General features: G+C 48.4%; 1 protein-coding gene across 4 annotated transcripts in view; it reads left to right on the forward strand.

Moving 5' to 3' along the window:
• Positions 1-2,038: 2,038 nt before the first annotated feature.
• GNG2 (G protein subunit gamma 2) overlaps positions 2,039-24,867 on the forward strand; it is an 85,503-nt gene continuing 62,674 nt past the window's right edge. The window contains exons 1-2 of one of the 4 annotated variants that reach the window (XM_067554765.1): positions 2,130-2,153; positions 5,013-5,116. The gene's annotated coding sequence lies outside the window, so the exon portion shown is untranslated. Of the gene's footprint in view, positions 2,154-2,174; positions 2,331-5,012; positions 5,117-9,284; positions 9,307-24,867 lie in introns of those variants that run through there. The other 3 variants (XM_067554764.1, XM_067554766.1, XM_067554767.1) reach the window with 3 other exon arrangements.

Below are 24,867 nucleotides of genomic sequence, written 5' to 3' on the forward strand. Positions count from 1 at the left end.
ACTCACACTACCATGGCTCAGCTAAGGCACTTAAAATAGCAGTGTGGATATTGCTGCACCGGCCGAAGCTCAGGCTAAACACGTGAGCTTGGATCCAACCGACCCCCTGGGTGACCCGGTATTTAGCAGCTCAGATTATGCATTTTGAATTTGCCAAACCTGCCAAAATCCAGCCAAACTCAAGAAGTTTTATATATCTGTAGCATTTCATTCCAGCTCCAGCGTATATAGCTTGCTGAAAAGAACTGTAGAATTCTTTTGCTCTCTTTGGGCATGTAATTTTGCAGGTGCCAACGATTATCCTGGTGCACAATTTAGTTTATTCAGACTCTTAAATACCTGATTTGCAGGTGTAATCAGGCACTGACAGCTAAATGAGCTAAATTGTGTCTGTGGTTATTTTTGGGTGCAAATACTGGGTGCAAAAAAAAAAGAAGCCATTTCAAAAACAGCCTCAGTGCTGCCCTGTTTTCTTCCCAAATGTCCTCTTTTAAAGACTTGTTACAGGACGTTTTAGATTAAATTATTAAAAACTGAGTTATATTTGTTTTTATAATGTCAAAAAAATACGAGGGACCAAATATTCAAGTGGGCTCCTTCGATGGAGTTGTCTCGACACAAGGCAGCCAAGCGGCTAGTGCACTGGACAGGGACTCAGAAGATCAGGATTTTATTCCCAGTTCAGCAACTGGTCTGCTAGGTGAAGGTCACTTTGCTTCTCTAGGCCTCAGTTTCCCCATGTGTGAAAGGAAATAATGAAGCTTACTTCCTTTGGCAAGTGACGGGAGATCTATCAATGCAAAGTGCAATGTACATTCTTGTACATTCAATGTACAATGTAATATTCTTGCTATGCAAATCAGGGAAGGATGGATGCAAAGACCAGTTTTAAATGTGTACATGCCTGTTTGCACCCACAAACATAGGTTTTGACAATGCAAATGTGTGCGTGTGCAAATTTAATGAGTACTCCAACCTCAGGCCCCTTGAAAACAACTAACTTCCTGTAGCAAAAACCCCTGGTGGCAGATCAGTGGGACAACTCCCTTCCCATTACAGGCTGTGGAGCCCATCTCTGCCCATCTCTGCCCTCAGGTCAACAAAACGAGGCAGGGCTCAATGCCCTCAGGTCAACAAAACGAGGCAGGGCTCAGTGCCCTCAGGTCAATAAAAGGAGGCAGGGCTCTGCTTCCTACTGCCATGCCATGTGGTTTCGTTCCCTCGGAATGCCTCCAACACACCCAAAGTAAGGGTCGGAGGGAGATGGGGGACAAACCAGCCTGGCCTGTGGCTACCTCACCACAGAGGGTTTACTGCTTGGGGGGGGGAAATGTTTGCCGGGAAGTAACACCCTTTGATTAGCTCCCACGGGCAGCATGGCTGGTGGCAACAAAGCACTGTGGTTGTGTGTGTGTGTAGCCGTGTGGGGTGGGGCTGGGCAGAACAGGGGGTGTGGGGCGGGAGGTCAGGGCCAGTCGAGTGTGTGTGGGGGGGCCACCAGAGGAGTAGGGTGGCCGTTGTGTGTAGGGGGGTCAGGCCAGCAAAGGGGGGGGAGCAACGTGGGGTGGCAGCATGGGGGAAGTGGTATGTATGGGGGTCAGGCCGGTGGGGGGCAATAAAAGCGGGGATAGCAGTGTGTGTAGGGGAATCAAGCTGGAGGGGGCAGACGGGGGGCCCTGTGGGGTGGGGGGATCAGGTGGAGGGGCAGTGTGTGGGAAGGGGGGCCCTGTGGGGCGGGGAGATGAGGCGGGGGGGTGTGGGGCGGGGGATCAGGCGAGGGGGAGGCGGAGGGGGCCGCAGCTGCAGGCCGGGCAGCGGGGCCGGGCCCGCGGAGGGAGGCGGGCGTGGGGGTGGACGCCGCCTGTTCACACGCACACACACACAGACGGCGGGCGGCGCGGCGGCGGAGCAGGAAAGCGGAGTCGCTCCCGGAGCCGCGCGCGCTGCTTCCTGTCCCCGGCAGGGCGGCGGCTGGTGGCGGACAAAGCGGAGCGGGCTGAGGACGCCCTGCCCCGCCTCTCCCCTCCCCTCCCCGCCGAGCCGCCCACGCCCCCGCCCTGCCTCCAGCTGCAGCCGCCGCCCGCCCGCTCTGTCCCTCCCCGCCCGGACTCGGCCAGCGGGTCCCCGCCGGGCGAGCTGCACCGCGAGTCCAGGTAACAGCCGAGCCGGAGGGTGTCCGTCCGTCCCCCACCGGGGCGCTGGCGGGGGGAAGGTTTGGAAAGCAGCGTGTGGGTCTCCGCCCCACCGATTGCTGGCCCCGGGCCCCTGCTCCTTGCACCCCGCCCCACGGCTCGCAGGAACCCGGGGTCCCCCCCCCCCGGACAGCGGGGGTATGTATTTTAACCCCCCCTTCCACTGGGGCAAGCGCCTGAAGCCCCCCGCGAGCAAGGCGCTGAGTGTGCATCACTCCCACCGAGCGAGCCAGCGCCGCGCCGGGAGCGCCTTTGCTCAGCCGCCCTGCGTGCGGACCCGCCGGGGCGATGCTGGAGTCTCCAGCCCGCGGGAGAGGCGTGCACGGAACTCGGGGCTGTGCCGGGGAGGCTGGGGGCAGGTTGGCCCGGGTTCCCTCCTTCCTGGCGGGCGGGCGCTTTGCAAAGCAGCTGGCCCCGGAGCCGTAGGGAAGCGGCCGCGAGGCATGCACGCCCTGCTCCCCTTTCCACTGGCAGGGGTGCGGTGCGGCTCTGGAGTTGTTTACTCCGAATCCAAGGCAGAAACGGTAACGCGCCCTGGTTTCCGCTGGAAATGCTCGTCCTCCGCGGGTCCTTCCCTGGTGCTCGTCTCGGCCGTGTGGAGGGAGGGGGCGGCGTGCGCCCCGCCGGGGGGGAGCTGCAGCCCCCGAAGTGGAAGTGCACCTCGCTGGGCTCGGAGCAGGAAGGTGCCGGTGAACCAGGCGCAGAGTGTTTGTCTGGTTCCTGGCGAGATGGCTGGTCTGTGGGCATGGCGGCCCGGCTTTAGAGTCTTTTCTACTCCCCTGCCCGGTCGGTGTCATTCATAATACAGGGAAGGGGGTGTCTTTGGGAATTCAGATTGTGAAACCTCCATGGAAAAAGAGCTCCGGGGTTCAAGACCCGCAATCAAAATGTAAAATGGCACCTGTGACAAAGATTTCAGTCTCCTGAACAAAGATTTAGTTTAGGATTTTTGATCCTCAGTTAATCAACTCATTTGCCTTCATAGGAAAAGCTTTTTGTGTGTGTGTGTGGATGAATGAGGTCTAGTGTTCTTTTTATTTATTTATTTTGGGCAGGGCAGGGTAGGATTTTTCACTTAACAGAAATTAACCTTCCTCCCTGACATATTCAGTATAAAACCGAACTCCAGAATGGCAATCCTACAGGAAGGTCTAGTTCTCAGTCTTTCAGGATTACAATCTTTCCACCCCTTAAAATGACCGTTTTATATCAAATCTGGAATACCAAAGTATTATCCACACCCTTACTCCACCTCCTCAGTTAGAAGCAGTCAGACAAAACACAAAGGAGCATCTGTACAAATGATCTGAGTTCCGATTTTTATTTTTCAAAACAGGTTTTTTTATTACTGGGATGTAACAGGAAGTGCTGGAGATCTGCAACTGTTTAATGAGGCGTAACCATGGCAAAGTAGTATTTTGTCTACACTGCTGCTAGAAGTATATGCAAAACTATATAAATGATATACAGATGCTGGTGGAAAAATGATCTTGGGAAACTTGGTTTCTTGGGTTTGTTTTTCAAATAATGTAATTGATGGAGGAGAATCTCTGGAAACGTTAGTCTTTCTTGCTCCCTTGATTGAAAATTGATTTGTATGTAAACAAAAATCCCATCTCTCTTGCCCCACCCCCAAGGTACTAAAAGGTAATGATGCTTAACATGTCAGACAGCAGTACTTTTCATGCTGTGGTACCTGTTGTATCTAGTTCACTGTAGTTTCATTTAAAATTCAGTATATTGTTGTTGCCATATTTTATTTAAGGAGCCAGAGACTGGCATACAACTGATTTTTTTTCTGGCCAACTCCCAATCCAGATCCTCCCATTGCTCTCCCTAAGACAACACAGAAGCATAGTTTGTAGTTCTGCCCAGCAAACAAACCTCTTAATTGACAGAGAGCTTGGACCAAAAGATTAACCTGTGTTTCTGTGCTATAGAAGGAAAAAGGTTTACGTGTATACTGGCAGCTTGATGAGTCCAGTGCAATAATGTTTTTTTGTTGGGTTGGGTTTTTTGCTTATCGTTTGACTGAATTAACTGGATTTCACTGAGACTGAGACATTTTGAGACTGAAATTTTAATCCTCTTTTCTGCCATATGGGCAGTGGATGAACTGAAATATGACTCGATTAATTATCCCTAGGGTGAAGTGCTTGTGTTTTTTAAATTGCCTGCATCTCCTGAGTAGACGTGATGCACTAGAAGCCTTGGATGCAGAAGCCTGTCTCTAATACTGTCAAAGAGCCACGCGCAGATTCTTGATCAGTTTAATTCAAGGCAGTGCTGTCAATGCAGGCCCTATGTGCTGCTGGAGCTCGTATTCAGAGGATTATAATAGTTCTTTTCTAATACCCCACAGACTTTTGATTATAGCATTACTCAATTCAGCACAGTATTGTGGTTAGTACCATCCGTTCTCTCCTCCATTGTTCACCATGAATATCAACCTTAAAGCATTACCACTGGCTCGCTGATCAGTTCTGTAGATACCTCAGTGATGGTATTGTTTGGATGAAATTCCTCCCCTCCTGCCAGAACCAAGAAGGGACAAAAATATATTAGGTTGCTGTGGGATTTGGGGTATTTTTTTGGTTTTTATTATGTTTCCCCCAGAAAATAAACTTCCCCTCCCCCATTTTAAAAGATGGACTTTAGAAGAGCTCTGTGTAAGCTGGAAAGCCTCTCTCTTTCACCAACAGAAATTGGTCCAGGAAAAAATATTACCTCGAACTCCTGGGACCAACACAGCTACAGCAGCCCTGCAAACTACATAAGGAGTTATATACATACTAAAAATATTTTTTCCACTTATTGCAGTATTTAGATACGGTACCAGGAGCCTACTAGGAACAAGTGTGGAACCCAGGCGTATTTCCAGAACGGAGGGCAGGGGGAAGTCAGGTCATGTGACCCCATGTCCGGTTGGTTCTTTAATTTACGTTTTTCCCTTTGTACAAATGCATTTTCTATTGTGTTTTAGGCAAGCCAGGGATGGAAGAAGGGGCAGACAGGTGCCCTGATTTAAGGGCGGCATTCTGGGTATAAGGAACATCCTGGAATATGGTGCATCCCCATCATGTGGGAATGGAAGGAGGAGACTAAGCATTCAGAAGGCAGGAGGGAGTTGACAGTTGTCCTGCTGGATGGGGGAGGATAGTGGGAAACCGGGCTGGAGAGAGCGCTAGGGAAGAGGCAGGCTGGGCAGAGCCTTGGAGAGGAGTTTGAACTTGGTGCGGAATGATCCATTGTCTTTACCGGGGCTGCTAATTACTTCTAAATGCTGCCTGAGGAAGGTTTCTGAGAAGCGTACAGGAATGGCTTGGATGGCACCGTAGTTTCTTGTTTGACCGTTTCTTTCCAAGGCATGTGTCGAGCCGCTGTGCTTTTCCATCCCAGGTATGCCTGGGACTGAGTGTTGCTTTACCTGCAGGAGTCGGCATGTGTGCCTTCTGCTTCTGTTTGCCGGTCAAAGGCAGATAAAAGCCACTGGTGTATTTAATTTTCAATATTGGCCAACTCAGCCCCCCACGTGTGATAGAATCGTAGGTGAGAAGGGACCACAAGGGGCAGCCAAAATACAGGATTGGGGGGTGTTTTCAGGCAATGCACAGGAGGGGGAGAAATATTTGTGGTCGTGCCTCTTTCGGTTTGAGGAAACGTCTTGCGCTGTCCCCCCAGGGGTCGGGGAATTTGCTGTAGCACACCCAGCCGTGTGTGGCAGTCGTGTGTTTTAATACCATACCATCTTCCATAAGTAGGTCTCAGCGATGGACAGACAATAGTTCTTCTGAGCTCCAATGACTGGAAATGGCTGGGAGCATAAGCCGTACAGAATTGGAGGGGGAGCCGGGGGGAAAGGTCTTGGATTTTGCTGCCCACAGCTTGGGAGGTAATCTTGAAAAGTGGGAGAGCAGGAGTGGCAGTGACGTTGTTTCCAGACATAGTGTGAGTCTGGAGTGGTGCCTCTAGGGAATCCCACTGGCATAGCTCTTAATCCCAAATCTCAGCGGGGCCGGCAATGTGTTAGGAACATATTGAGACTAGCTCTCCAGACGCAGAGCACGCTGCAGAAATCTGCTCACCTGAGATCTTGGCGTGAACAAGCGTTGCCCTAGGGGCTCGCGCGGCCATGTGCATGTTTAAATTCAGTGGGTCTGGGAGCCAGCTGGAAGCTCAGGGGAGGGGTCAGCCCAGTTTAATGAAACCCTCTGTCACCAGGAGCCTATGGGGAAATGTGAATTTTAGAAAGTGATTGTAAAATACAGGTCACACCAGACAGAGCCGCACTTTAAGTGCGGCCCTGTCTCAGGCAGTCTGCAGAGACTTACGTTAGATCAGCCTTGGGAGGGTTCATCCTGTGCCCAGATATCCATCGTGGTGCCTTTGCTATTTAGACTGGTTTCCCATAGGTTTCTCCTACGGGTCTTTGAGAAATTGGCTCGTAATTGGATTTTCATTTCAGGGGAAGTTCTAAACCTGGTTTCTTCCCTGCTGCTAAGTGTGTGTGTGTGTGTGTGTTTGTTTCTGGTGGCACAGAGCTACAGCTCTGTGAGTTACGAGGTGAGGAGCCAAAACAATCTTATCTTCTGGATGAAGAGTCAGATTCTGTCCTTGTTTACACACGCATGCCACCTCGTTGACGTGACCCAGAGCCATGCTCTGTGCAGAATCCACAGGGTTGGTTGGTTTGTTTGTTTGCAAATTGTCTGCCTAGAAGGAACCCGCCAGTTAACAGCCGAGAAAAGGCCGACCTCAAAGATGTGAGAGATGTAATGCAGGGGGTGGGTAGCGATTCAGGCCTGGGTGATGTTCCGGTCTCGTTTCGGAAGGTGGTGGCATTAGCCCGTGAGAGAAGAAGAGGTGTGGGGTGGTTTTTCTTTTCGGGTGAGCGCTACATCATACTTGGAGATGCAGTAACTTAAGGTCAGCAGAGCTTTCCATAGTGTGTGACTAGGTGAATGATTCATGAGCTCTCCTGTATTTCCTCATTTGCCAAAATAATTCTTTCTGTAGATGGCAGCTGCTGATGGGTCCTGGCTATTGTTAGCTGGGGACAATAATTGGCAGGTGCGTTGGAGGACAGCCGACTCCAGCCTTGGGGAAGACAGAATCAGAAGCAAGTAAAGGACTGAGGGCAGGGTGAAGGGAGCTGGGAGCTTCCACCGAGAGGCTAGTGAGAGCCAGTGTAGGCGTAAGCAGAGCCAAGCGGCCTGGAAGATGCTTCGTGCATGCCATGGGTTGGGTTCTTAGGGGTGCTGAGGCCATAAGCAGTGGAAAGTGGCCTTAAAGCAACCGGAGATGCCATGGAGAATTTGCTCTGTACCGGGAAACTCTGCTCGCCAGAAGTTGGTGGAGTCAGCTCAGCTGGTTTTTTGCACCCTCTTCACCCCTCATACTGGCGGGATGAGGGGATTGTTCTGGGAGCCGGAAGGGAACTCCTGATCCTCCGCTGGCATGAGTTAGAGCTGCTGCCCTGCGACTTTAACTTGTGCCTGCGCCATTTGGGTCAGGATTAGAGAACTGTAAGCGGTTCCTTCTGCGCTCCCCCTCTCCTTAGCTGAGTTGGGGTGGGGCGGAGAATCTGCCCCATCTTGTTAGAATCGCCTCCACTGTGTTCTCTAATCTCCCCACAAACTTAATGTTCTGGCTTCTCTTGCTTGTTTCAGTTGTATCTTTAAAACAGGGCCATGAAATCGCAAACTGTTTGCAACAGAAGCAGCTATGTTATTTCTAAACAATTAACGCGGTCAGATGAATTGGTTTATAGAGCTCGGATTCCCATAGCCGTGTCCTACATGGCTGAAGCATGCCAGGGCCTGTTTTGTTCCCCCCTATTCACGACAAGAGGGAGGCAGCCCCAGATTCTGTCTGCAGAGACTGCAGCAGCTGTGTTTGATGTGTGTGAGGATGATGGTGGAGGGAAGTGTGTTTGTGTGTGTGTGTGTGTGTGTGTGTGTGTCTTTCTCTCTCTCTCTGAGGCACCGCTTCTTCTTTTTAAAAAGCCGTGAGTCATTTTAAAAGAGAACCAACCTCCAGTACATGTTGTTACCATGGTAATTAGGCCTGGCAAGATGGTTGCTTGTGCGATCCCCGTTGCACTCTCGCTGGGAGACGCATGTTGTGTGGACTCTCGTGAATCTTGGGGCCCGATTCTGTACTCCCCACCCAGGGGAAACTCCTCATGGAAGGCGGTGGGGATTTTGCCTCTGTGAAGAGTGTGCAACTAGACCGGAAAGGTTGGAAAATTTTGCCCTCGACTCCACAGCTGCAAAATCCCCCATTGCCTGAGGTCTCCCAGCGCAACAGGGCTCTGGAGCTGGTTGCCCAAGATTTTCAGGACAGGCCCCATTCATTCCCCGCCTCTCAGGAGGGGGTCAGTTACTCGGGGGGCTGAAACTCTGAAGCAAGGGGACAGGCTGGCAGTGGAAGGTGGGAGGTGTTGTCCCAGGATCCTTTGGGCTCTCAGGTCATCTGTGCAGAGGAGCAGGTCCTGTGTGTGCTACGCTCCAGCTCTTCCCTGCCTGCCGCTAATCTGGGGAATCTGGAAGTGCAATGCGCATTCTTCATGCCAGAGGGACGTGTCCAGGAGATGGGAAGGGGATGTGGCTCCCCTCTCTGCATCCACAGCCCCACATAGCTCGTGCAGGGGATTTCCCCTTCAATACTGCCGCTTGCGCCTCCCTCATGCTCCCACCCTCAGTTTGAACATTTTTCACAACTATTCCCCGAACTTTAAGAGCCAAAACGATGCGCGGACACGATGCGTCGGACCTGATTGCGATTCTCCCGCCGCGGTGAATACTACTTCTGCTTCTTTAACTTCATCCTTGTGGTGTCCGTTTCGCTTCCTTGCTTCCGCTCGACTCATCTTTTTGCTGATTGGGCCATCGGTTTGGGTGAAGGTTGCTCTGACGTATTTTCCTCCTTCCCCTTTCTAAAAACCTCGTTGGATGTTTCCTCGTTGCTCACCTGTGCTTCAGCCGGTTGCTTTGCCGAACTGTTGGCCAATAGGGTTTTGAAGTTCTTCTCCCTCTTCTAGCTCACCTAAGGTGGAGAAGATCTTGCGTTGTAGCGATGGAGGGACATGTGATTAATGCTTTAAATGCTGAAGGTAGGCAAAGAATAACTCCTTCATAGCGTGGATCTCTGTAGACTAGAGATCTCAGACACCTGGTCCCTGGGTTGGATCCAGCCTGTTTGATACCTGCATGGGGCTTGCATTATATCAAATTCTGGAGAATCTGAGCTTTCATTTAAACTAGGTTTGATCGTCAGCGTTGTGAAGAAGTTTCCTGTGTGAACGTCACCAGTACAATGCTCTCTGCCAGGTTTTGAAGGGACCCTGAAACAGTGGCTTTGAGAGGTGTGAACGCCCGACTCCTATTAATCTCATGAACTTGAAAGACTAATTCCAGATAATGAAGACTAAGACTTCAGTTCCTGCATGGAGGCCGTGATTTATGTGCAAGGCTCTCATTGATATCGGCAGGAGATCTGCTGGGGATTAAGGGTGGGATATAGTCCTAAATTGATTACCCCCTTGGGCCATATTCAACATGGGATTTGGCCCTCTCCCCCGAATAAATTTGACATCACTCATGTAAATGTCACTATTACAAATCTGAGTGCCAGCTGATGCACTGGCATAGGGGTGTGGAGGCGCTTTACAGTGGGGTGGGGAATTGTTCCATTTCAGTTGCATCTGGTACCCTGCCTTCAGCTAGCCTTTTGCAGACGTCACGACGGTCCCCTGTGCAAACATTCCAGCACTTACACAGAACCAGCCAGCTTTCAGCTCTTAGCCTAACTTATAGCAGGAAGTCAGGTAAAAGCTTATGCTCCTGTGAGCGTCCACCGAATCTGGAGTGGCAGATAGGTGCCTAGGAGTTACTTATGTTGTTGTTCAAGATCCTTTCCTCTTCTCAAGCTGCTGCTGCTTCTTTTTTGGTTCCTTATTCATGCCAGTTTCTTCTTGTCACAGTCTACAGTAATAGCAACTGGGGGAGTCCTAGCCCGATGGTGAGATGTTGCTTGTGAATGCTGAGGCCAGAACTAATGAGTGTGTAGCGCTTTGGCAGGAAAAGGGGCGTAGAGCCAGTGACTGAGGGTGTTCCATGAGAATCTGGAAGTTTGAAATATTGCCCCGTCACTTCCGTGGAGAGTCAGGCCCGACAGTTTAAACGCACCACTGCTTTTCTCCTGAGTGTCATGCACGGGACAGGGAGTGCCCCTGAAAACTGGGCGTCTTGTTGCAGCAGCACCTACAAATCTAATTCGTTGGCAGAAGTCAGCGGTGGAACCGCTGCTTCTCCGGCAAGTGCTCTGTGAGTGTACTGAAGCGACAGCTATTGGGATTCAAGTCGGCCAAGACCGCTCCAGCCAGAATCCATGGTCTGCCAGCAGAAATGTGCTTTTATTTAAGACATAGACACGTGATACTAAATATCGGGGGGGAGGGGGAGTTACATTAGTGCAACATTGTGATGGACAGAGCATCAGAAACACGGTGTTAAGGTTCCCACCCCAGCCATAACTTAGGCCTTGTGTTGCTTCACATGCTGTTAACTTGCCTGGCTTTATATAAAAGCCTTATATTAATGCAAATGCTACATATACCCAAGGGGGCCAGGTGATGGTTGCTGTGGGAACCAAGACTTTGAATTTCTGACTGGCGTGCAGAAAACCTCATTCATCATTTTGCATTAGCAGTTTACAGGCGCTTACCTTTTCTAAAGGCCCGTCTGTGATGGCTGATGTGAGCTTCAGATGCGTGCAGCAAACACCTACTGCAGCTTTTGCTGACTGCAGCCAGGGGCTGGCTCCAGCTGTCGGGTCTGACCCATTGAAGTCCGTGGGAGCATTTCCATGGACTTTGATGGGCTTTGGATCAGGCCCCTGATTACACAATGAAGATTGCTTGTTTGAAAATGGAGCGCTCGCCAACGCTTTGGGGGTTTGGCGGGAACATGCTCCAGATGCAAACCGCTCCTGGGTTTGGGGTACGACGCCAAAGCCCAGCTGCTGAAGTCTGAAAACGCCAAAACAACTTTGGTTTTGTTGGTTGCTCTCCAGCGTGGTGCTCTGCGAAGCAGTGAGTCGTCCAGCACAGTCCAAGTCTTGGACAGCCCCCTCGCTTCTGTTTTATTAACCATGCTGCTTCAGACACGTCTGGCTCACGTGTCGCCGTGGAGAACTTAGCCCATGGCAAGTTTTAAAATGGAGATCTATATTTGGAGATATCTGAATTCATGGGACGTATCTCTCAAGATTGACTTTAGCCACGAAAAATACATTCCTCCCTCCCCCCCCCCACCCGGTGAAGAAATGAACAAAGCTTTCCAAACAAATGAATCCTCTGCCGGCTGCCTGCAGAACATTCAATGGTGACCGGGCGATGGATGTACCGTGACTGCTGCTTATTATGCCAAACCAAATTAGTTTTCACCCTTATCTTATCCTCCCCTTGCCTCTCACCCATTGATTTTCTTCAATTGTTATCTCTCAGCATCATTGTAGCTCCGTCTATTTAGTGGATCCTAGAGAGGATCCAGGGGTGACTTGACTGTGGTCGTGTGGTACCTACATAGGGAGGAGATTTCTGATAGAAGATGACTTTTTAATCTAACAGGCGAAGGTGCGATGAAATCCAGTGGTTGGAAGCTAGACAAGTTCAGATTAGAAACAAGATGTACATTTTTAATGGTGTGGGTAATTAACCACTGGGACAATTTATTGTGGGGGGCAGGTGGATTCCTCACCCCTTGCAGTCTTTAAATCAAGCTGGACGCCTTTCTAAAAGGGATGCTTTAGCTCAAACCAAAGTTATGGGCGTGATGCAGAAGTTACTGGATGAGGTTCTCTGGCCTGTGTGATGCAGGAGATCAGACTCGATGGGATGATCATATTGATCCCTTCTGGCCTTAAAATCCATGGATCCTATGTTCAGCTTTTTGAAGTAAGGTCTGTCTTTTTATTACATGTGTACAGCGCCCTGCACAGTGGGACCCAGGTCCCTGATTGGGGCCTTTAAGTGCTACAGCAATACAAATAAATATAGAAGTATAGGCCCGGGAGGTGTGTGTTTCAGTTAGAAGTGCCTGGAAATGGGGCTCTTATAATGAAGTGTCCTGTCAGTCATACCTAGCATCAGGCTTGTGAAACTATAACGGTATCAATACTGTTTTGAGTCTGAGTTGACTTACACATATGTCAATATCTTCCTGGCGCCAGGAACAAACAACTGACTGTGGGCGATTAGATTACTCAGAGAAATTGAAAGTGAAACCTGGGCAAGTCATAGTTAAAGAAACACTTCCCTTCACCATCCTGGCTGAAGTTATAGCAAACCAGCTGGACTGGTCACCCTAATTGATTTAAGTGTCTAGCTTTAAATGTGTTATTGTGATCCACTTAGCCCGTGTGCCAGCAACATGAATGGGTGTTGCGGGAGGGAACTTTAAGCCAGAAAGAGACAGATGAGAGAGAGACTGTGTTAACTTTCCATACTTGCTAGATAAGCTCTTCCAGCTAACTGGGGGTCCTGGGTCAAATAGGTTTATCAGACAGTCCTGTAGTCCTGTCACCACCGGCGTAGGGAAGGAAATTAACTGTCGCCCATTCTGTAATTGTTACTAAAAGCAGTTTTTCTTGCTGGAAACATGGCTGGCCCCAGCAAGGCTTATAGTCACATTTTCCTATTTTAAAATGCTTTTGTTTAGTCTGTGGCTTTGTGAAAGATCTGCGCAGAGGCAATTATTTGATTGCTTAGAGTAACTTAGTACTAGAGATCATAGGAGGATATAAGCCAACCACCAAATTAAAGTAAGAGGTGTCTGAACACCTGGTAAGGTAGTGTTCTTTTACCCCGGTTGCTTTGTCCTGGAGCAGCAAAACACTCACTCGGTTTCCTAGGGAGTTCCGCACGCTCAGGCCCCAGTCCTTCGGTGTGAAGACTGTGGACGCGCCTGTGTGCTCACACTGCGTCCTGTCGAAATCAGTGTTGCTCACCAAAGGTGCAGGGTGGGGTCATGCAGGCCAGGCACCAGAAAGATTTTTGGGGAAGTTTTTCTTGTGCTTTTGAAGCAGAGAAGAGAATGGCATGGCCGAGAACTGCTGTGCGTTCACCATTGTGCCCAAACACCCAGTGTACGAAATCCAGTGGATAAATAAAAAGGGGGGGGAATATGCTTATGTGCCATGGACGTTGTGGGTAAGATTTTCACAGCCATCTGTGGGATCTGGACATCTAGTTCCCATAAGGACCTCCCACACAAGGTTAAAATGAATGAAAATTCGATCTCCCATTCCCCCCAGTGCGACTCTGAAGTCAAGGAGGCTGAGATTTTAAAAAGGGTCATGTTAGGTTTTGCTCAAAAATAGGAGTGAATCTCCATCTCCCAGGTCTGCACTGTGTGAAGAGCGTTTCGACCAAGAGAGGCTTATAGCTACACTCTCGAAATGAAGCTGTACCTCTCGGCGCTCTCTGGGAACGGCTGAGCTGTCTGAGCAAAGCCAGGCATGGAAGGTGGGCTTCAGTCTTCTTCCAATTCCAAGATTATTCAGCAGCCCCGAAGGCACATGAGTCTTAATTGCTGCAGCAGAGCTGTCTGGTGGGGGGTGTAGGAGGGGTTGGGTGCAAAGAGATGGGCATCAAAATAGTTTTAGGAGCGTCAGGGTGGCTTGCCCTTTAAGGGGGAATGGGCCTCTTCCCCAGGTGGGTGATAATGAATGAGGTCCTGTGATTAACTCTGACCAGCTGTGAAGTGATAAGGGAGGAAGGGACAGACCCAGGGGCAGGGCCTGGGGGGATTTAACACTCCAGCCAGGCAGGACAGAAAGGAAGTCTGGGAGCAACTGATGAAAATGCAGGGCACAGCAAGGGTCCTGCAGGGACCCTGAAAAGCCAGGGGGTGGTGCCACAGGGGGGCTGGTTTGCTGATCCCCTGCAGCCAGGTGGCTGGAAAAGGCAGGCGGGGGCACGTGGAGGATTCCAGCTAGATAGGGCTGGGCGGAGCTTATTTTGAAACTTGACTTTCAGGGTTGTTTTGTTAACAAACCAGACTCCAAGGAGGGGTGTCGCTGGACAGAAAGCCGTTGTGGATTATTCCTGGCAACTGACCAGAAGGCAACTGAGGCAGACCCACCCTTGCCCATAAGGGGGGAGGGGAGGCATGTCTCAAGAGCCAATCTACCCCATTAGTCGTCCACTGGAAATTGAGTCCATTTAAAAAAAAAAAAAGAGAGAGTAAATAGTGGTTTCAGATATTACTCCAACCGCCGACCCCCCCCCCCCCCAGCCTTTGTGGTTTGCAGTCACATTTTCCTATTTTAAAATGCTTTTGTTTAGTTTGTTGCTTTGTGAAAGATCTGCGCAGAGGCAATTAATTGATTCTAGTGGGGAAGCGCCAAAGCAGGGGATCTGTCTACACAGAAAGTGCTGTTGACTGAACAGAATGAACAAACTGGAGAGGGTGGGGAGGAAATGTTGTTTCCTCATTTCTTTCGGGGATAGCCATCTTGGGTGTTAACAATGCCTGGAGAGAAGTAGGATTTCTTAGCTTGTCAGTGTCCCTTAAGTTTCAGATGGCTAGTGCTGCACGTCTCTTTGGCTTTTTTAAAATGTGTTGTTTTTTTTTTTTTCTTTATTCGGGATCTTTTTCTAAGCAAAGTTTGGGAATTTTAGAATAAAGGAAAAATCCCTGCTGTGGGGAGCTGCTGCATAACCCCAGTCCTAGGGGAGACTACACAATTAGCAGCTGGCCCTGTCCTACTCTCTGAAGCCAATAACGAAACTCCAATTGACTTGAGTGGCAACAGTTTGAATCCAGCATCATGAAGGGCATAAAGACCCCGGTTCAAGACCATGTCCCTGTGCAGGCAAACACTTCAGCACACGCTTAAGTCAGTCCCATAGAAGTCAATGGGATTTAGACATAAGCATGTGTTTAAAGTGCTCTTCTGCATAGGGCTGGATTTAAGCACACTTTCCTGAATCAAGGCCAAAACCTGTGCTTTAAAAGGGTTTTCTCTGAGTCCTAGATCCTGTTCTTGATTTAAAAATTACCATTGTGTCAGAGAGGAATTAAAGAAGATGTAACAGCCAGTGGTGACCTCTGTGTGTGACTTAGCAAGGAAGAGTGGATGAAATCGTGTCCCCTTTGAAGTCCAGTGGAGTTTTGCCCTGGACTTCGCCGGGGACAGGTTTTCAGCCTGTGTCTGTGTGCCGCTGCGTTCTGTGTTCCCAACCCTGCAGGAGCTGTCACCGGTCAAACCCCGTCCTCAGACCTGCGCTTCTAGCCTCCAAGAGGATCGCGCACTGTGAGGAAATGAACAAACATTAAGACCTGTTAGAAGCAGGAGAAAAAAACCAAACTGACTGAACCAGTTTAATGGGGTCGGCTCATTGCTAACCAGGAAACTATCTGCATTGCTTCTCTGCATGTCTTGGCCCACTTTTAGCAGCCGCTGAGTTGCTTCTTGTTGTCACCTTAATGGTCTCTGGTCATTTCTGGGGAGTGCAGACACTGAGAAATATAAGGCCACTAAAAAGTTTGGGATTCTTGTTGCTCTTTGAACCTGCTCATCTGGCCTTCCAGAAGAATTGTCCTTCCTCCTGTAGAGGATCTACGTGTTGCAAGCAATAGATGAGGTGAAATCCTGTCCCCCATTGAAGTTCATGGAAAAACTCCCAGTGACTTAAATGGGTCTAGGATTTCACCCACTGCACTCATAGGTAACCGAGCCCTTATCTTTAAGCCCCATTAATATAGGTGTCTGCCAGTTGAACTAAGGGAGACTTCCTGCTGTAATAATACCACCTAGCTTTTATGTAACCCTTCTTCCTTGGGAGATCTCAAAGCACTTTACAAAGGAGGTCAGTATCATCTCCATTCTACACATGGGGAAACTGAGGCACTGGGCAGTGGCATGGCTTGCCCAGTGTCACTCAGCCGGCCAGTGGAGGATCTAGGATTAGAGCCATGGTCTCCTGAATCCCAGTCCGCTGCTCTGTCAACTAGACAACGCTCCCTCCCAGTAATAGTAAGGCCCTCATCATCTTCGTGAGCCAACCTCTAGATGGCAACATCTCTCACACCTTTGACTTACCTATTAATTGTGTATTGTCAGCAGCACAGGGGATAATTACTCTTCCTCAGTGAGGAGACGTTCCCGAAAGCCCTACTCGGATGCACAACTCTCTGTAGGTTTACCAGTGAACAGCCATTGCATGTTTTGCTATCTTGCGTTACCCCCGTCTTCTGATTCGTTGAGAATCTTGTCAGAAGTCTGACACGTGAGCCTCCCGTTTCGAATGTGTCCCCTTAGAGAAAATTGACTCCTCTCATCATAGAACTTAGCGTGAAAAATGCTCGGTTCTGTACAAACACCCAGTGAAAGACAGGCCCTGTCCCAAAGATCGTGCAGTGTAAACAGATAAAGGGGAGGGTGGGAAACGGGGACAGAAATAGATTGTCAAGATCATGCAGCAGACTAGGGGTCCTGGAATTTGAATCCACGTCTCCTGGTTCCCAGCCTACTGCGTTACATTACTCCAAACCAGAATTCAGTCATGTGCCACCATGAGGATGATGGGTTATCAGAAAGGCTTAAACGATGGACGTTCAGATTCTCAGCGTGCACCTCTGTCACCTGCGCCAAAGGGGTAACATTTCATATCCCGTAACAGCTATCTGTAACAATGACAGAGCTGGTAGCACTGCTATTGTTGTTTGCCCAACACTTCCCATTATCAGACCTTGTTTTCAGTTGCTTATAACTCTGAGCCTCAATTCCCCATCTGTAAAATGGGGGCAAATACCCTCGCCTCTCACAGGGGTATTGTGGAAATAAATCCGTTCTATATTTATGAAGTGCTCAGCTACTGGAGTGAGGAGGCCCACAGGGAAGTCCAGATGGAAACTAATAATTCTGATTTCAGAGCAGAGTTTGAGCAGCGTGCAGTGAATGAGGCCTGGAGATGCGTTGTACCAACGAGGATAAAACAAAACACTGGACAGCTGCTCGTTACTGAGCACTGTTCATCCTGTGCACTGAATGAGGTCCTGGGGAAAAAAAAAGTGTGTGATCATGTAATTAAAGACTGTTGTAATGCATATGCACAAGGGGGCCAAATTAAGCTGCGCAGGCCTCCTGAATTGTTGCATTGAAAGCCAAGCTGTCAACCCTTAGACAATGTTCCTTGAACGCAGTATTGTATAATACTGAATCCCTGAGGAGGTGGTGTGGCAGAAAACTTTTATCGGCATGAGATCGGGATATTGGTGTTCTCTGGGTGTGGCGAAGCCATGAGTGAGGTTCTGCAGGTTATCCCACACGCATGGTGCTGATACAACCTTCATACCACACTGTCATGTAGTCCATGCTACCCACGGATATTACAGAAAACCCACTTTTGAAACGTTAGAGTTCTAGGCATGTCTACACGGCAAACTTAAATCCACCTATGTTAGGTCGACTTACGGCCCTGGCAGTCGTTACTGCGGCGGTTCACGTCCCCATTGCCCTTCAGTCGGTGGTGTGTGTCCTCACCAGGAGGGGCAGGGGAGCTCTCAGTTCTGCAGACAGCTACAGCTTCCCTCTCTCAGCTCCCCACTCCTTCGGGTTCTTGGCTCCTGGCTGTCTCTCTCCTCCCAACCTCCGTGCAGTAGGGCTCCAGTGGGAGCTGGGAGCCCGGAGGACAGCTGGGTTCTAGCGGGAGCCCCCCGCCCCCCACTTCCCCTGGCTTTCTTGTCAATTTCACAGCTGCAGCATGGAGTTGTGAAATTGACAAGCGTGACAACCAACAGCCCAGTGTCTAAGGGGACATGGCCTCACCCCAACAAGCCCTGCGCCTTTCATGGAGGGGGAGTTGTGTCATTGTAGCGGGGCACTTACATCGGCGGGACCAAGGCTGTAGCGTGTATTAGGTCGACGTAAGCTGCCTCAGCTCTGTAGTGTAGACCAAGCCCTAAAACTATTCCTGAGGCTATTTCTTGAGTCCTTCCACCTGTGAAACCAGGGGGTGCGGGGAGAGAAATGTAAATGAATGAATTGAAAAGATCTCTCACTCTCCCCTGAAATAGCTTTTCTGCACATTAAAACATCATCGCTTCAAAAAACCCAAACCAGTTCCTCGGGGGTTCGCTGGGACCTCCCCTTAAAATAGCTTCAGTTCCTGTTTTTAGCTCTGCTGAAGTGCTGAAAAGCGGATCTTCAGCTGATCTCTGGAGCAGGTCTTCAAAGAGGGTGTAATATTGGGGAAGAGAAGTTCCACATTGGGTGGGGAAAGGAGCTATTTTTGTGGCAGGCAGCTGGTGTTTTTCTGAATCGTGGCTGTTTGAAGCGGTTCAGAGGTTTGGTATGGGAGAGGGAGTCTTAGGATACTGCTACACTGCAGTTAGACACCCACAGCTGGCCCATGCCAGCTGACTCGGACCCTCAGGACTTGGGCTAAGGGGCTGTCTAACTGCAGTTGTAGACATTCCAGTGCGGACTCTAGGACCCTTTGAGGTGGGAGGTCCCAGGGCTTGGGCTACAGCCTGAGCCCAAAGGGAATGTCTACACCGTGATCAAATAGCCCCTGAGCCTGAGACCCGCCACAGGTGTCTAATTGCAGTGTGACACACCTGGAGTGGGCAGAGTGCAGGTGAGAGAAATCAAAGGTTCATTGTAAATTGCAATTTATTACCCATGGAGATCATCATCACCATAGCCAGGGAGCGGTTTGTGCTCACGGCAGGAGCAGCTGCTAGCACAGAGCACCCCTGCAAATAGACACAGACCTTTAATTAGGGAACCTCAGGTGTTTACAAGGCTTCTAGAGTTCAGTAAGAGACAACAGCTACTCTTCTTAACCTCCCGACCCCGATGGAGTGAGGCGACAGGTAGCATTTTTCTTATGACTGACTCCTTGAGAAAAACAGTGGCAGGGTGAAGAGTAATGTTTGTGCTAATTATAGCAAGGCCCTTCCAGTTCTCTCCTACATTTCCATGTAACCGTTCGCTTTTTGGAAAATACACACTCTTCCAGCAGTAGCAGTTCACTGTTCTTAGGAATCTAGCTTTTGTCTTGGTTTTTTGGTTGTTTGTTTATTTTTTTTAAAAGGCATTCTTATATGGAGGACAGTGATAAAGAAAGGAGGGCAGTATGGCAGAATGTTATAAATGGGAATTACTAATGCATATTTTCCTCTTTCCATATGGCAGAGGTGCGTGCGTGCGTGCATGCAACTCCCATTCTCTACCCTTCTGCAAAATCATATGCGCAGCTAATATGGCGACTCTTGCGATTTTTATCGTGTCTTGTGATATTTGGTGGCTTTCTTAGAGCCCCAACTCCTGGAGGCACATGATTAGGTAAGACTCTAAGCTTCCATTTTTATTGAAGTAAGTTTTTAGCCCCCAGGGTTGGAGAGAAAAGCTTGAAAATGTCACCCTGCAGCTCCCCAAAAGCTCAAAAACAGAGGCAAATAAAATGACCCCCAAATATCTCAGATTTTTAAGCCAGTCTTGTGATTTTTGGGGACTCATGATTTTTGAACACTTGAGGGTGGCAATACAGAGTCCCTTGGGCATTTAATGTATGAGTGTACCATGTCTAGCACGTTGGGGTCCTGATCTGGTTGAAGCCTGTAGATGCAATATAGTAGGAATATAGGACTGGAAGGGAATTTTATAAGTCATCGAGTCCAGTCCTCTTCAGTAAGTCAGGGCTAAGTGTTATCTAGATCATCCCTGACAGGGGTTTGTCTAACCCGTTCTTGAAAACATTTCCTGTGTTTAACTACCCTGACAGTTAAGAAGTTTTTCCTACTGTCTAGCCTAAACCACCCTTGCTGCAATTTGAGCCCCATTGCTTAGTATGCTGTCCTCAGTGGATAAAGAGAACGATTTATAACCCTCCTCTTTGTAGCAACCTTTTATGTACTTGAAGACTCTCTTCATGTCTCCCCTCTGGGAGCAGTTTTGCTGCCAGATTCCAAGGGTCCAAAAAAAGATTCCAGAAGAGCAAGTTCTAAAGGCCCAATGTCATCTCTCAAAGCTGGGTCTTCTCTCTTTAAAAGCAAAGCCCAGTGATTTAAAAAAAAAAAAAAAAGTTAAAATTCTCCACCACATTTCAACCCTGCCCGCGGCAAAATGCCTAAAGCTCCGGAAAAACAGAGTTTATAGTGGAAGAAATGGCAACTGACTCCGCACGAGAGTCCTAGGTGAGATGTTTTATTATTCAAGTGAAACCAGTGGCGGTAGATGAGTTTTGTGCTCCTAAAGCACGTGTAGTGAAGCATTCAGTTCTCTCTCTCGTTTGTGGAAAGGAGGAGTCCATGGAGAAAGAAGTTCATTGTCTGTTTCACTAGGTTGAGCTATTGCTGCTTTGAAGCAAATGGAAGTGGCATCAGAGCCTGCTCCCATTTGCAGGAACGTGAATTGAGGTCATACTGGGGCTAGGTTTTGCAGATTCTCTCACTCTTTAACAAGGGGCTTGAACACAACTTCTGGCCGTTTCGTTTGGATCTTGCATGGAGCACAACATTAAGTTGCAGACGTGTTGCTTATTCAGCTGGTGCATCTCCTCCAGTTGTTTAATTTCTTCACTGCAATGTGAGACTTGTATCCTGGATGCTAAATCCAACGGTTGTCATGTAGTACTTGTTTCTTGGTTCCCTAGCCAGGACTGAATAAGAATGAGCAGCTACTCGCGTTTGCAGAACAGCTGCTGTTATGTTTTTGGACCAGTATTGTTCTCATTTGATATTATGGGTTAAGTACGTGGCTCAAACAAGGCAACAGTGGATTGTACTAGGAAAAGAGTAGCCAAGGAACAGCACTTAGGAAAACAGGCCCAAGATGTGGGGAGGGGCAATATCATCACGTACTTATGGTGACAGATTTGGGAGAAAAGAGGTGAATAGTGAAGCCAGATTTGCCACTTTCTCATCTAAATGTAGAGACTGACCCATCCGGGTTCTTCTTTATGTCTGTTGAATCTAAGGAGTTAGATTGCTTGGGTGAGGCGGGGATATGTGTGTGTGGGGCGGAGGATTGGTAATGAGACAGGAACCTTTCACCGCCAGGTTATTGGCTTATTCTGGCCCAGCTCTGTAGATACTAGGCGTAGTCATTTCACTTATTTATTCATAACCCTGGAAGCCACTCAGATACCATGGTGATGTTGTGCCTGAATAAAATAGCAACCATTGCTGTGCGGCTGGTGTGATATGAGCCGAAGGCTTCATTCTGATTCTTCTTGGAGTCATGGCCTCCACGCAAACCAGAACCTTGCTGGAAATCTCTGAGAGGGCAAGGATTAAATGGGCTTGAAGCTAGTTCACCCTATCGCTGTTCCCTTAACACTGGTACGGCATGACTTGTTTGAAGGGATGTCCATTGTTTGGTGCATTCCATCTCCAGTATTTTCAGGAACAATCATACAGAGGTTCACACAAGATACCAAGGTGTGATTTGGTGTCACATTAAACGTTGCGGGTTGTTCTCCCTGTAAAAATACACTTTGTCTGTCTTTTGTGCAATCCTCCTTGATTTCTTTGAGACTCATGTGACCACCATACAGAGTACAGCTAGGCAAATGGAGGCTAGAAACAAGATTTAAGTTTTTAACAGTGAGCGTGTGACACACTGTACCCCAAAGCAGCACACTTTAAACCCCATATTCGTTTCTGTAGGGTCGTAATAGTTTATACTAAGCATGCCATATAAGATGTCTAATGAAAGGTCATAATCTGGTAAAACTTATTGTGCTGTCAAAGTCTGTGTATCATTAGTGTGTATGGAGTTATCAGATTTTATTGTATAGTTTTTAAAAGAAACATGCTGTAAGTTTAAAAGTTTCTTCTACAAGGGCAGTGGCCCACCGTGGAGGGTGTTAAAGGACTATTATCCTGCCAGGGAGTTTGAATTGTAGATCCTTTGATTACAATTACATGATGGTTGCACAAGCACTGCATAGGGAGTTGCTCAACTCAGGTGACTCAGCAAAGCCCACCAGGACATGTCCACACTACTATCTTTCAAGCACATGGATGTGGATATAAAATAGGGGGCAGTGGCTCCATATTTTGTCCTTTCTCCTCCCCCACCTATGCTGAAAGCAACAGGAACGCTGGAAGACCAAGATCTTGTCTACACTAACACTTGCACTGGCAAAACTTTTGTCGCTCAGGGGTGTGAAAAAAACACACACCCGAGTGACATAAGTTTTGCCAGCATAAGCGCTTGTGTGGACAGTGCTTGTTTAGGCGGTTTTATTATGTTGGCAGGAGAGCTCTCTCCCGTCGACATAATGTGGCTACGCAAGCGCTCTTACAGCGGCACAGCTGTACCGATACAGCTGTGCCACTGTAAGTTTTAGGTGTCGACTAGCCCTAAAAGACTGGACCCAGGTTTGAGAGAGAAGCCTGTACGTTGAGAACTATAATATCTAGTGGGGTGAGAACTGCTTAATCTAGATACTGCCTGATGTTAAAGGTTCAAGATTTAGGTTGCACGTTTATCTTTGTTTGCTTTGGTACCTGTCTCTGATCTCTTATGCCTACTGCTTATAACTCACTTAAAAGCTCTCTTTCTGTAGTTAATAAATCCATTTTTTAATATTTTAACTAAAACAGTGTGTTTTGGCTGAAGTGTTTGGAAACCTCTCAGCTCAGTTAACAAAAACTTGTGTATATCCTAGTCACATTGAGGCTGGGGGAAGAGGGGCGGCCTAGGTAATAAATGTATTGGTCAGGCTTCTGACCAGGGCAGGACAGGGCAACTTCGGGGTGCAAGGCAGGAAGTTGGATGTGAACTGGCTGTGGTATTTGTGAGTGGCTCTGGAAGCACCCATGCAATCTAGCTGGATGTGGGGCTTCACAGGCTGTTAGGCTGGCTGATAACTGCACCTGGAGTGGTTTGCTGCTTGTGAGTAGCAAAGCATTGGGCGGGACAGCCTAGGCTGAAGAGTTAAATAGGCACAGTGGTACCTCGGTTATAGGTTGCACTACGGGGAACCCGGCACAGAGGGTAATTAACCACTGGAAAAACTTACCGAGGGATGTGGTGATTCTGTGTCAGTCTTTTAAATTAATACTGTGTGTTTCTAAAAGACAGGCTCTCTTAATCAGAAATTATGAGCTAGATGTATGAGCCACTTGGTGAAATTTTATGGCCCGAGTGATGTGGAGATCAGACTAGAACTAGATGATCATAATGTTCCCTTCTGGCCTTAGAATCTATGTATCTAGGACTTAGTTTGCCCAGGCTGTCAGTCTCATGCATTTTTGCCAGCACTAAGTGTTTTGGGTGATGTTTCTTGCCTTGTTCTAGTTAAGTGTGTCAGTCACAGCCCAGTGTAAGATGTTCAGTATCAATTTAACTCCTTTGTGGCCCAGATTTTTTGACTTTAGCTTGTATTAGTCAGAGACCAGAAAAGAGGAGTGAGATAATGAAATGTATTAGATTTTCGGAACAGAACAGATTGTACATGAGGTAGAGGCCATCAGAAACGTGTTTTCAGATTCATAATATCAGGAGACTGCCATGCAGTCTTTAGCTGAAGTGAACTCTGTGTGAGCCAAAAAGCTAAATGGCCTCTTTAAATACAAAGCTGCGATGTCCAGTTTTGGGTCACATCAGGGGTCAGACTGGGCCTCACTGGTGATCCTGTACTTTTCCCTGGTAAAAGTGCTCTAGTGCTCCAGAATTTTTTAAAAATAAATGCCTAGCCCTTATAGTTGGAGAAATAACCTACTTACTATAAACACAGGTAGTAATGTCTGCCTGAGTCTTCAAGCAGCCTGAAAGACTAGCTTTAAAAGGTGTGACTGCTCCATTTCTCTCATTGGAATGTTGACTCTGAAGCCTAACGATTACAATGTAAATCTAAACATTGACTGTTTCACTGCCAACCAAGGCATACAAAAAAGAAAAGGGATGAATATTATGAAGATTTGCATAGCCTACTATGAGGGGCGACATCTGTTGGCATCACTGTGGGTGGGGCTTTGGTTGTGGGTGGAGCCTGGGAGAATACCACTACTCCCCTCCCCCCACCCTGTGGAAATGGAACCAATTCCTTCTTTAAGACAAGAACTCAGGCTCTGCATTTAGATGTAGCTGCTCTTTCCTCAACCCCATTATGTCTGGCTCTGACAGCTGTGTCCAAATGAAGAGCTTGATCGTGGTGTCCTATCTCATTGCAATCAGTGGGAGTTTTCCCTGATTAAGGCCCAGATGGGTTGGGCCCAAACTGATTTTTCCACTACCCTGCCCTTTAGTTAAGAATAATATTGAAGCCTGAATAGCCAGAAATTCACTTACATTTTGAAGCGACTGGAACGCTTGGCAGCAGGATGATACAGCCAGAGCGCCAGCAGGCTGGCTGCTGACACAGTGACGGGAGTGAATATGTGCCTTTCAATTGAAAATCTGGGCATTGCTAGAAATGGCTTCACTGCAAACGAAGCCTGGCGTTACAACTGCTTGGAAAAAGAAATAACGTGTCTTGGAGATAAGGGGGGCAAAAAAACTGCTGGAGAAAGCTAGAGGAAGGGAGGTAGCTGATAGATTGTCCATTTTCAGTGCAGCTTTTGCATGCAAGAGAGAGAACGCTGCTTGAATTTTTACATCGAGCCATCTCCTGGGTCATAACCCTCTCTCTGAGGAAACTCGGATCTAGATG

This window comes from Emydura macquarii, unplaced genomic scaffold, assembly GCF_026122565.2.
Source record: "Emydura macquarii macquarii isolate MOO-44397 ecotype Brisbane River unplaced genomic scaffold, CSIRO-AGI_Emac_v2 contig_1551, whole genome shotgun sequence".
NCBI classification, from domain to species: Eukaryota; Metazoa; Chordata; order Testudines; family Chelidae; genus Emydura; species Emydura macquarii.